At 45.9% G+C, this 10,929-nt stretch overlaps 1 pseudogene; it reads left to right on the forward strand.

Moving 5' to 3' along the window:
* Window positions 1-1,861: 1,861 nt before the first annotated feature.
* On the forward strand, window positions 1,862-5,290 carry LOC103631250 (uncharacterized; annotated as a pseudogene).
* The last annotated feature ends 5,639 nt before the right edge of the window (window positions 5,291-10,929 follow it).

Genomic DNA, 10,929 nt, shown 5'->3' on the forward strand with positions numbered 1-10,929 from the left:
TCGCCCCTGCCTCGGTGTCCCCCTCCGTGCCATCCTCGCCCACACGCCTCAGCGCAGGTCTTCGACCACCGCTACTTCTTCCCCCCACACCCAGTCTTTGGATCTGTGCGCGGACAGGAAGGGCATGTGGGTGTCGCCGCCACCGCCGTTCTAGGGATGGCAGGGCGGGTAGAGGCGACAAGCAAGGTCAGCTGTGTCGGCAAGGAGCGCCTCGTGGTTCCCTGCACGAACTCGCTGGAGTCACGCTCGACAGCCTGGGCCAAGTTCATGTCGATGTGGGTAGAGTACTTACTTTGTGTTGTATTCTCCACGTTTGTGCCCTTGCCGAGACAGCCGCCACGAAGACTGCCCCGGCAAGCACTGCGGCTCCTGCGTGGGCCTCATTGAGATTATGTTGCCTTTGTGTTTACCTGCAGGTAATTTGTAATCTGCAAACTGCATTTGCTGATCGACCTGAAGTGCTGATAATGGTTGTTGCACTGTCTGAGAGTTTTGAGTCATTGTATAAGACAGAGGTTCGTTATTTCTGTCTGTCCCTGTAGGATCTTGCATTTTATGTTCATAAGAACCTTTCATTATGGTATTGTTAATGTGTCTTAAAGCTTAGTTTTGCACTAGGAGTCCAGCCTCTGCTATGCCCTCAAGGTGGCCCTCTTCCTCGATAGGTAATTTGCTGTCATGGCTTCACCCCTCTTCTCGTCAATCTGCTCCTTGTGTCCTCTTCTTTGATGAGCTTGACTCAATTGCTTCCCAGGTCTATACACGTCTCACCTTGGCTCTTTATTTATTTGTGGTGTCATGTTTTTTGTCTTACAGATATTAACACATGTTGCAGAGAGGAAGCAGTGTGGGTGATGTTGGAGGTGCGGCTGATAGAGTGCTTAATCAGCTACTGACAGAAATGGATGGCATGAATGCCAAGAAAACAGGTTTGGTGCATGACACTGAACTGCGCTCTTACATTTTTATTCCATCGTTGTGCAATTGTTTGGTAAGCTGCGTAACCATTTAATTATATGCATATATTTTCTATCTAAAAATAAATTATACATTTATTTGGTTAGCTGACACCATCAGCTTTGCATTTTTCATTAGTAGGTTCTGTTGAATGTATTCAAAGAATAGCTTGTAGTAATATAGGGTCTTTCAGTGTTAGTTTCGGATGCCACCTAAAGCTAGGACTAGAGGCATCCTTCTCCAATCCATGAACTGTCAATTGGTCTGCACTGCACCAATGATGAGGTCGAAGCAAATCATGCATGGTAGTTGCTAAGATAAGCGGAGTAGAGTTGGTGCTGATGGCGAACATCTGGGCCCTTTTCTCATCATTAGCGGAGTGGGGGGGGGAATCTTTCATCAGTTGGATCGCACTTGCATTCTTCACAAGTTCGTCAGGTATTTGACAGGACATGGAAAGATCAACTTAATTTTTAGACGTATATAATTCAGGGAACCTTTTAGGCAACTTCACACTCAACGAGGCCGATCCACCGCCAACAGCCCGCCACCACCCGCCTCCACGCCATCTCGTCGTCCCGTCCCTGCCCTCCCCCATGGGCTCGTTCGGCTTCAACGTGCGCTCAAGGAGACCTTCTCCGTGGACGTGTCGGCGGCCGGCGCGCGCCCGCTCCGCGTCCCACTCACCGCACCCTTCACCATCACGGCCTCGCGCCTCGCCGCGCTCTCCAACGTCGCCGTGCGCGTCGAGCTCTGCAGCGGCGCCGTCGGCTGGGGCGAGGCGCCCGTGCTGCCCTCCGTCACCACGACGGGTGCAACCCGCCACATGACGCCATCGCTCGGCATGTTGTGATTCTTTGCTTGTTTTCGCTCCAGATTTCTGGTGAGAAATTTCACTCCAAAGATGGTTCAACTCTTTTTGCAAGTGCCGGTAGAATGCGACAGTGTTAATACAGTTGCCGTGGAAGGGAGGAGATCTCTTTGTCACAATGTTGAGTCCATAATCAAGTCATTGACAAAATCAGCAGGCAGGTATGAAGCTCGGCTGTGGCTCTGTGCCACTGTCTCGTTGGTCCATTCGCTCAGTGACTGTGGCCAGAGGGACCTGTTTCTTGATCTCTTAGAGAGGAAGAATTCCAGGCGTGATGTCGCTGCTCGCTTGCTGCGTATGATTTTCGATAAGAAACCCAGAATGGTTGGGTCTATTCTAGCAAGAAAAGGCCATATACGAGAGGATTTCTTCCGAGGTAATTTTCCTAAGAGCTAAAAACTGATTGTATTTTTATCTGTTACTTAAATACATCTTGTTTTGCTTTACTTATACGCCCAAATAATTGCTTATTTGAAACATGTTTGCAAAAAAACCTGTATAAAATAGGCTCCTAACTCAATAGTCTCAATTTGAACTTGTGCTGTCTGTAAGGACTATTATGTTGTAAATGGCATACCACATATAGCCTATCTCAGTGACTATGTCATGGTAATTTGCTAACATAGTATTATGGAAATGAGTAACACACTGCTGTGTACAAGAAGGAAACTGAAATGGTGTTTCAGTGACAACTACATCATATCTGTCTCTTGGCCTATTTTTAAGTGTATCTAGGTATGGCCTACATCTGTGAGTATGGTGTAGGTGTGTACTCGTGTAGTGCTGGAGCTTGGCATGAAACTTCTGGTCATTATTTACAGATGCCTATCAGCCTATGTTATGCCTGCTTACTTAAGTCTCCAGCAAAATCAGTAATGTCCCGTTTGGATCCTTGGAATTGAATTCCATTCTAATAAGGCCCTGTTTGTTTCGTGGGAATTGAATTTCATTCTAATAATTATAATTTAGACAAAAATAATTAAGTTAATATATTTGTCTATGTAATATATTTGTATATTATCCTAAATTATATGAGAGAGATAGTTATACGCTACATTTATGCAATAGAGAAGCAAGTAGAAGAGTGTGTTATAAGTTGTACATTAGAAAAGTAGCATGTAAATCTATATAATCAATCTCTATCTCTCACCCCATGAATTTGAGATAGGCTTATATATAAACTTTGGAAAGTTTTGGAATGTCACATTCATAGTTATTAAAGCGAGTTAAGTCGAGCACCCCCTTTTTACCTTTTAAGCGAAAAGGCGTAAGGCGAAGCGACGCCTTAACTATATATATAAATATTAAAAATTAGACCAAATATTATATATATTACTAATCTGAAAGTAATATTAAGCAATCTAATACAACTGTAAGGCCTTTTGTCCTGAGCACGTTTCATTGCCCCTTTGTCCTAACTGCTTTAGTAGTCCCTTAGTCAAATAATTAGGTGTGATATTTTATATTTCCTGTTGAATTGTTGCCATGTAACAGGAATGGTTGAGATGCTATTTGGGGTGGCTTTCATCGCTTACAATTTACATGCCCCTATGACTATCTGCAGGAAATCCAAACAGGATAATGCAGTGGTTTGGCCACTTTGCTGTTACTCGGGAATCCACACATAGAAAGGGAGCTAAGGCACTTTCGCAGTTTGCATTTGTAAATCGTGACAGGTGCTGGGAAGAACTTGAGTGGAAAGGCAAGCATGGGCAATCTCCGGCTGTAGTTGCTACCAAGCTTCACTATTTTCGTGATCTTGATGTTCTCGAGACAGTGGAGAATTTCTTAGAGTATGTCCCAGATTTCTGGTCTTCTGATGAGCTTGCTAATTCTATCAAAGATGGTGAAATACTGCAAATCGATGAAGAATATTTTGTAGATCAATTTTTATACTTAATGTATGAGGAGAATTCCAAAGATGCATGGCATGTGGTTGAAGATTTTTTGATGGACGGGCAGTTCTCTTCTCTTTGCCAGCATCTTCTTATCCATCTGGATGAGGAAAGGCTTCTTGGTTTCTTAAATTCTTTAGGCAAGCTCATCAATCCTACTATGCAGTGCAAGGAATTGACATTCCCGTGTTGTTGGCTTGAAGTTCTTTTACCAGGACATTATGATCACATATCTCTTGATGATCTTGTCTTTTTGAACTGTGTCATTGCCAAGGGTAGACAACTTTGGCGGCTCATGAACGATGAAGAACAACACGAAGAATGGGGGCAAATGGAAGAACTTTTGAAGGACGTAAACCATTTGACTGATGCTGATCATTTTGCTCTCATGAAGGAACTTGTGGAGACAGAATTACCTGGTGTGCTTAAGTGGGTAGGCATTCAGTCCTGGATAATTTTCTGTGAATTGTCGAAAGAATGCAAATCAGGAGATTCTTGTGAATCTTTTTTCTCTCATAACAAAATAGAATTTCACAAGGCTGATGATTACTCATTGGTTCGGAATTATGGGTTCTCAATTTCACATATGCCTGATATTGATGTTGACTGGAAGCAGCCATAAAAGGAGAAAGAGGAATAGGAGAAAGCGCCATAGGTACGAGTCTGATGAGGACAAGTTTGATGAACTGCTTGAACTTGGATCATCTGATGGAAAGAATGGTGTTGAGTCACAGCGTGGAAGCTGGCGCCTTTCAACTGATGGTTTCTCTGCTTCTTGGGACATTGTATGTGAGGTAATCCAGCTACTTATTTGATTCATTCTTTTGCTTAATTTTAATTCATGAGAGATGGTTTAAAGGGGCTACCATAATGTGAGCATTTTATCTTCCTTCTTAACATAACTACCTCACATGCCTGATCTATTAATATGTGCATTGTATATGTTTGGTTTTTCTTTGCTTTGTCCACATTCAATTTTTTTTTTAAAAAAAATTCTCATGAAATGAGACAATTAGTGTGGACATAGGATTGTATTTTGTTGGTTCTTGTTCTGATCTCCAGATATATTCTTGAACATCTTTTCCCCCTTGTTAATAATTTCTATTTAGTCATTAATCTGGGACACCTGTAACATTATCAAGTTACTTCTTGTGCTAATGACTTTCTGTATTTTGATTTTTGCATGCTTAATGATATTGGTGTTACTCTAATGACTACAGAAAATAGCATCGAATTTCCTGGGTACTTCTAGATTTGGGTTGATGCGACTTGGTTTGTCTGTATAATTTTGATCTGGCAGGGTGTTTTTGACGATAGAGCTGCCTGACGCCAAGGGTGTGAAGCAGAACTTAAAGCCTAAAGGCCATTTCAACTTGTCAGCTAAGGGCTCAGATGACTCGCCCTGCGAGTTTGATCTCGAGTTGTTTGATGTTGTCTATTTAATACATGTTGAATGAAGCGTTTCAGATTTTGATTGTATTGGCCTTCCTATTTGCAGGAGTACAAAGCAATTGTTGTCCCAAGAACCATATGCTACCAGAACAAGAAAGATGAGAGCAGTTGGTGACCAAGGCTCCTGAAAAAGGACCTGTGTTCTTGAAGGTTGACTAGACAAATGGTAGGATGAGGATGGTGAAGATGTTGGATGTTAGTATTTCACTTTTGGTTGATTATGTTTTTCTTATGCGCTTGACAAATCTAGATATGCAACCAGACATGCTTTATTCTTGTTCCTATTTTGTTTTCCTTATATATTAATTCCTTAACTTGTAATGCACATGATATTTTTCTTATGTATTAATTCCTTAACTTGTAATGCACATGATGTTTTTCTTATGTATTAATTCCTTAACTTTTAAAGCACATGATGAAGGTTGGTTGTCGAGTAAGTTACCTTAAACTTTGGTAAGCTTGCGTACTTTTGCTATGGATCTTTTGAATCAATTACAAGGTAATTCATTTAAAAATCGTAGTAACACATGTGTACCTAAATATCATATATAAAAGTATGTATGGTACTGATGGTTGCAATATAGTGGTGAAACAACTAGATTAAAATAACAAAATTTATGTATGAATAGGATCACAAATGTATTAAGAAACCTTTTCTCGTAGCAGTATCGTGGTATTATGTGTTTCCGTTGCAACGCACGGGCACTCACCTAGTAAGTCATATAGGCATGATACAACACGATGATTATTGATTCCACGATAAAATTATTAAATTATTATTTTAAAATTGTCACACCCGGTTTTAAGGAACAAAGCCAGATGCATCTCATATATGCACCAAAGAAGACAACATATATAATAACATAGTGTATAGAGATAAATGTCACAGTAATCAGAGTATTATTACATAGAGGAAGTCTTATTACAAAATAAAAGGTAAAAATAAAACGAACTAAGAATCGTCGTTGGCGTCAATGTCAACTGAGAAACAACACCTAGATCAGATTAAACTCCTCGCCTTGTGGCTCCTCCTGAACCACATGCTCTTCTCCTGTGGGGGGTGTGAGACAGCAAGAGTGAGCTCACACATGATCATAGCTCAACAAGTTGTGGGGAACCAGTGGACATGAACTCACAAAGGTGGGAGTTCATGTGATGTGTAAGGCTAATCAATGACAGGGGTTAAAGATGAGCATTGCTTTTAAGTAGTTGGTCAAAATTTTATTAGCAGTTACTAAGTGTAAGTAAATACCAAACCTTAAATAAAGTAATAGAACAAAATTAATAATAATCCCATGCAATGCAAATGACAAAATTGAATTTAAGTTCCATAAATTAATCATCAGAGAGTCCTGAGCTGCTCATGACCGTGAGCTCGGCTAGTATACCAGTTTTACCCTCTGCAGAGGTTGTACCCTTTACCCACAAGTCATGTTACCCATCTGCCAAGGGGTCACGACTCCCATACACCTGTACCTAGGAGGCGAGGCAGGACAACACTACGAGGCCTTTACAAAGTTCCACTAGCTTCCGAAAACCCGCTATAGTTTATGGGAAGAGCACTTACAAGAATCCCCCGTCTGACCGCCATCACAGCTAAATCAACCCGAGAACCTCCTTGCATGCAACTCCCTTACTGCTCTTTCCCCTTTCGGGTAAGGTAGTCTTCCACTAGCTTTCCTAATTAGTCAGCCAAGGGCGTTCTATTAAACCCTTGTGGTGGCACGTGTTACTCAAGTTAAGCTCTATGTTCCAATTAACATTAATGATCTTGATATGAACATAAATATAATAACAAAAGAATTGGAACATAGATATAATAAATGATTATTCCAAAACCATGTAAAGCAATAGCAAACTACCCAAGTGATTCAGGGGTAAACAAGGTAATGAGATAAACAATCTAGGGTGACCTATCGGGTCCCATCAAAATTAACCTATGCATGAATAAATGATATTAAAGAACGTTATTGGGTAAAAGTGGTAAAGGGCACAACTTGCCTTCAATGAGCTCCTGCTCAGCTACTTCTATCTGCTGCTCACCAGGATCCTCAGTCACGGGCTCTTCTACTCGCCACAATACAAATAAGCACAGGATATAGGGAAAATTAACATCACACCAAACATATAAACAAAATACATAGTAATATTCTACACATTAAAATAAAATCTTAGGAACAAGAATCATTAATTTTGAGGTTATAGATTTTAAGTTATGAATTTTCAAAGGTTTTATGTGCTTAAAATAGGATTAAGTGGGAAATTAATTTTATTACTGTTGTCATGACAAAACAGAGACTCTAAGTGTTAGAGAATAAAATTACAAAATTTTAGAAAGTGGAATGGATTAATTTGGAGCAAGTATGAATTTTCTATAAATTTATCAATTTCTAGTAGTTATTTTCATATTAAAAATCCATTTTCTAATTCCTTTATTCAAATTAAATGGGTTCTGGACTGGGCCTCATTTACTGAAAAGTGCAGGGGTCTCGGGGTAAGATTTCTAAGGCACAGGGAACAGTCCAGTGGACCGCGGGTTGATTCACAGATATTCCAGGGGCTCTTTAGCAATTGTGCTGGCCGAAGGGGTCTCTCGTTTTTACAGCCGTCTGATCTACCACAGAGCGCCCAGATCAGATCCGAACCAAAACAAACCGGTACGCAACCAGGATCGCAGGATCTGAGATCGACGGCTACGGTTTTATGATCCACGATCCGCTACTGGCCCTTGGATTACATCTCAACGGTCGGGATTCCAAGCCCCGAAACGGTATCCTAAATCTAATCGGCGTCGTTAGATGCGATTTCAACGGCAAGCGCTCCTTCCCCAACACGCCGAGCACCCGCGCGGTGGCGCGCGCACCCAGCGGCGGCGCAGGCACCGGCGCCGCGCAATTCCGTCACTACAATGCCCTAACTCTAGTGCTGACACCTACAAAATGGAATTGGCACGTCGGCAAACTTCGGAGAAGGGTTCATACCGACAATCGCAAGGTGAACGATCCTGTCCACGGCGCACGACGGAACGGCGGGGCTGGTTGAGCACCTGTAACGCCCTGAATTTGGGGGTAGAATTTTTTCTTCTTTTCTCTCACCAAATTCGGGCGTTACTCTCTTTTCTCTTTCCCCGTTTTGCTCATTCTTCCCAATTTCAAACCAGTATAGTGACAGGTGTTCGTGTCATGTATAAACCAAAACCTAAGTGTCATGGGTGTTGCATCATGCCGAAGCACGTTTCTTGGTCTGATGTTGAGTGTTCGTCTCGTTCCGTTCCGGATTTCGATTTGCGATTTAATTCCGTTTAGTGGTCCGCGCACGTCGTGGGTTTTCGATCCGCGAAGTGGCCTGGCCCAGCCCAGCCCTGCCCGGCCCGGTCCGGCCCGGCCCTGCGTGCCCCTGGCGCCCAACCCCCCCCCCCGCATGCGCCCCCCTCTCCTCCCTCTCTCATTTGGATCTCCCGCGCAACAACCTCTCCTCTCCCTCTTCCACCTCTCTCTCCCCGTGGTGCCCTAGGATTTGGAGACGGCGATCACCGGATTTTGGACCCCGAGGTGAGCTCCCCTCCCCTTCTCCTCTCTCTCCCTCTCCCTCCTCTTCTCTCCCCCGCGCGCGCCCTCTCTCTCCCCCTGCTCGCGCGCCCCTGCCCTCCCCGCTCGCGGCGCGCGGCCCCGCCCGCCCCCTGCTCGCGCGACGGCGCCCCCGCCCTTCCCCAGCCCCGGCGCGGCGACGCCCCCGCCCTCCCCTGGCCCGCGGCGGCGCGGCCCCGCCCCCTGCCCGCGCGGCGGCGCGCGGCCCCCGCCCCCTGCCTGCGCGACGGCGCCCCGGCCCCGCTCCCTGCTTCCCCGGCGCGGCGCGGCCCCCGACCCGGCCCTGCGCGCGGCGGCGCGACCCCGCCCGGCCTCCCCTCGCGGCGGCGCCCGCGGCCCCGCCCTGCTCCCCCCCGCGGCGCGCGACCCCGCCCCGGCCTCCCCGCGGCGGCGCTCGCCCCCGTCCTAGCCCCGTGCGCGGCGGCGCGGCCCCGGCGGCCCCTGCTCGCCCGGTGCGGCCCCGGCGGCTCCCTGCTCGCCCGGCGCGGCCCCCGGAGCGGCGGCGCGGCCCCGGCGTGGCCCCGGCGCGGTCCGGCCCCGGCGCGGCCCCTAGCCGGTTCAACCGCCCCCTGGCCGGTTCAACCGCCCCCCCCGCCCTTCCCCAGCCCCGGCCCGGTCGCCCCGCCCCCGTCCCGGCCTCGCCCGACCGTGTCCCCGCTCGCTCGCGCTCGCGGTGATTATTTGTTAATTAGCGTGCTGCGTCGCGCGCTTCGCCGCGCGACGGATTTGTCTAATTTCAGATTCTATATGTGTGTTGCGTCGTGCGCTTCGTCGCGCGACGATCCATTTTAATTTCAGGTTGTTTAAGGTGTAACGCCGCGTGTGTATTCACGCGACGTTCCACTTTGGACTCAGTTTAGTCGACGTATGCCGTTGTGCGTTTCGTCGCGCGACGCTTAACGTCTCCTCATAACCAAGGCGAAGTGTCTCGTTGCGTGCCCGGTCGCGCGACGAGTCGTTAACTTCTTAATTTGTTTTAGAGTGCTATGTCGCGCGTCTCGCCGCGCGACCATCCTTTTTATTTATCTCCACCTGCTTATAATGATTAGACATGAAACATGACTTTACTTTACGCTAAACATAGTGTCTACATTAAATTTCCTTCCATTAAGCGAGTGGTTAATTTATAATCATGTAACGTGATCGTTTCTCGACTGTCTTTTCCTCTTTCTCTCTTAACCGTACTCGCGAGCCCGCGTGGAACGTCTGTTTACTTATTGCATTCTATTGAATGATGTACTGTTCTTTTGTATTAAATATGTGGATGTATGTATGTTTGTGCTCGCATAGAGAACGATCCGGTCGGAGAACCCGAAGAACCCGCAGGAGAAGCCCCTGAGCAGCAGTCGGTTGGTGGAGGCAAGTGTCCTTTGACCTATCTCTGTCCTATTCATTATTTAATTCACCTCCCGCTTTACATATTTATACTTAAGGTTTGACTAGCTTTTGTTATCCATGTCCTTGTTTACCTATCTGGGTTGGATTATTATTATTTAGCTTTATGCTATTGCTCAACTCTAATTAATGAACATGATGAGATTATCTATGATACGCTGTTTTCCCCTTTCTTATTATGATGTTGTACTTGTGGCTTTAAGGGGGCTCGAGCGATTTCTCGAGTGCCTCTCCGTAAGGACCTGTTCTATGGATGACCGCCTGGGAAAACAGTGCAACCATGAGGGTGGAATGGGGTTCCCTTAGCTGAATAATTAGAGGATCCGGGGTGTAGTTCGCTTCGCCGTCGTGCCGTCAATGGGGCTCGGTGTATGCGGCTCGCTCTGTCAAGGTTGATTTGTCCCTTGGGGAGGAGTGCGGTACATTTAGGAAACCTAACGGGCGGCTACAGCCCCGGGGAATCTTTGTAAAGGCTACGTAGTGAGACCCTGCCTATTCACCTTGGTAGTGTTTAAGGGTTTGATCGGCCCGAGGCAAGAGGGAATCACGGCTTGTGGGTAAAGTGCACAACCTCTGCAGAGTGTTTGAAAACTGATATATCAGCCGTGCTCGCGGTTATGAGCGGCCAAGGGAGCTCCAGTGATTAGTGGTACTTGATCAGAGACATTATGGTACAGGTGGCTATGAGATCGATGGCTTTGGTTATGACTATGGTGCTGGTAAGTGGTACTCTTTCCGTTTGGAAAGGAGTACGTTTGGGTTAATAACGTGG

Source organism: Zea mays, chromosome 6, assembly GCF_902167145.1.
Source record: "Zea mays cultivar B73 chromosome 6, Zm-B73-REFERENCE-NAM-5.0, whole genome shotgun sequence".
Lineage (NCBI taxonomy): Eukaryota > Viridiplantae > Streptophyta > Magnoliopsida > Poales > Poaceae > Zea > Zea mays.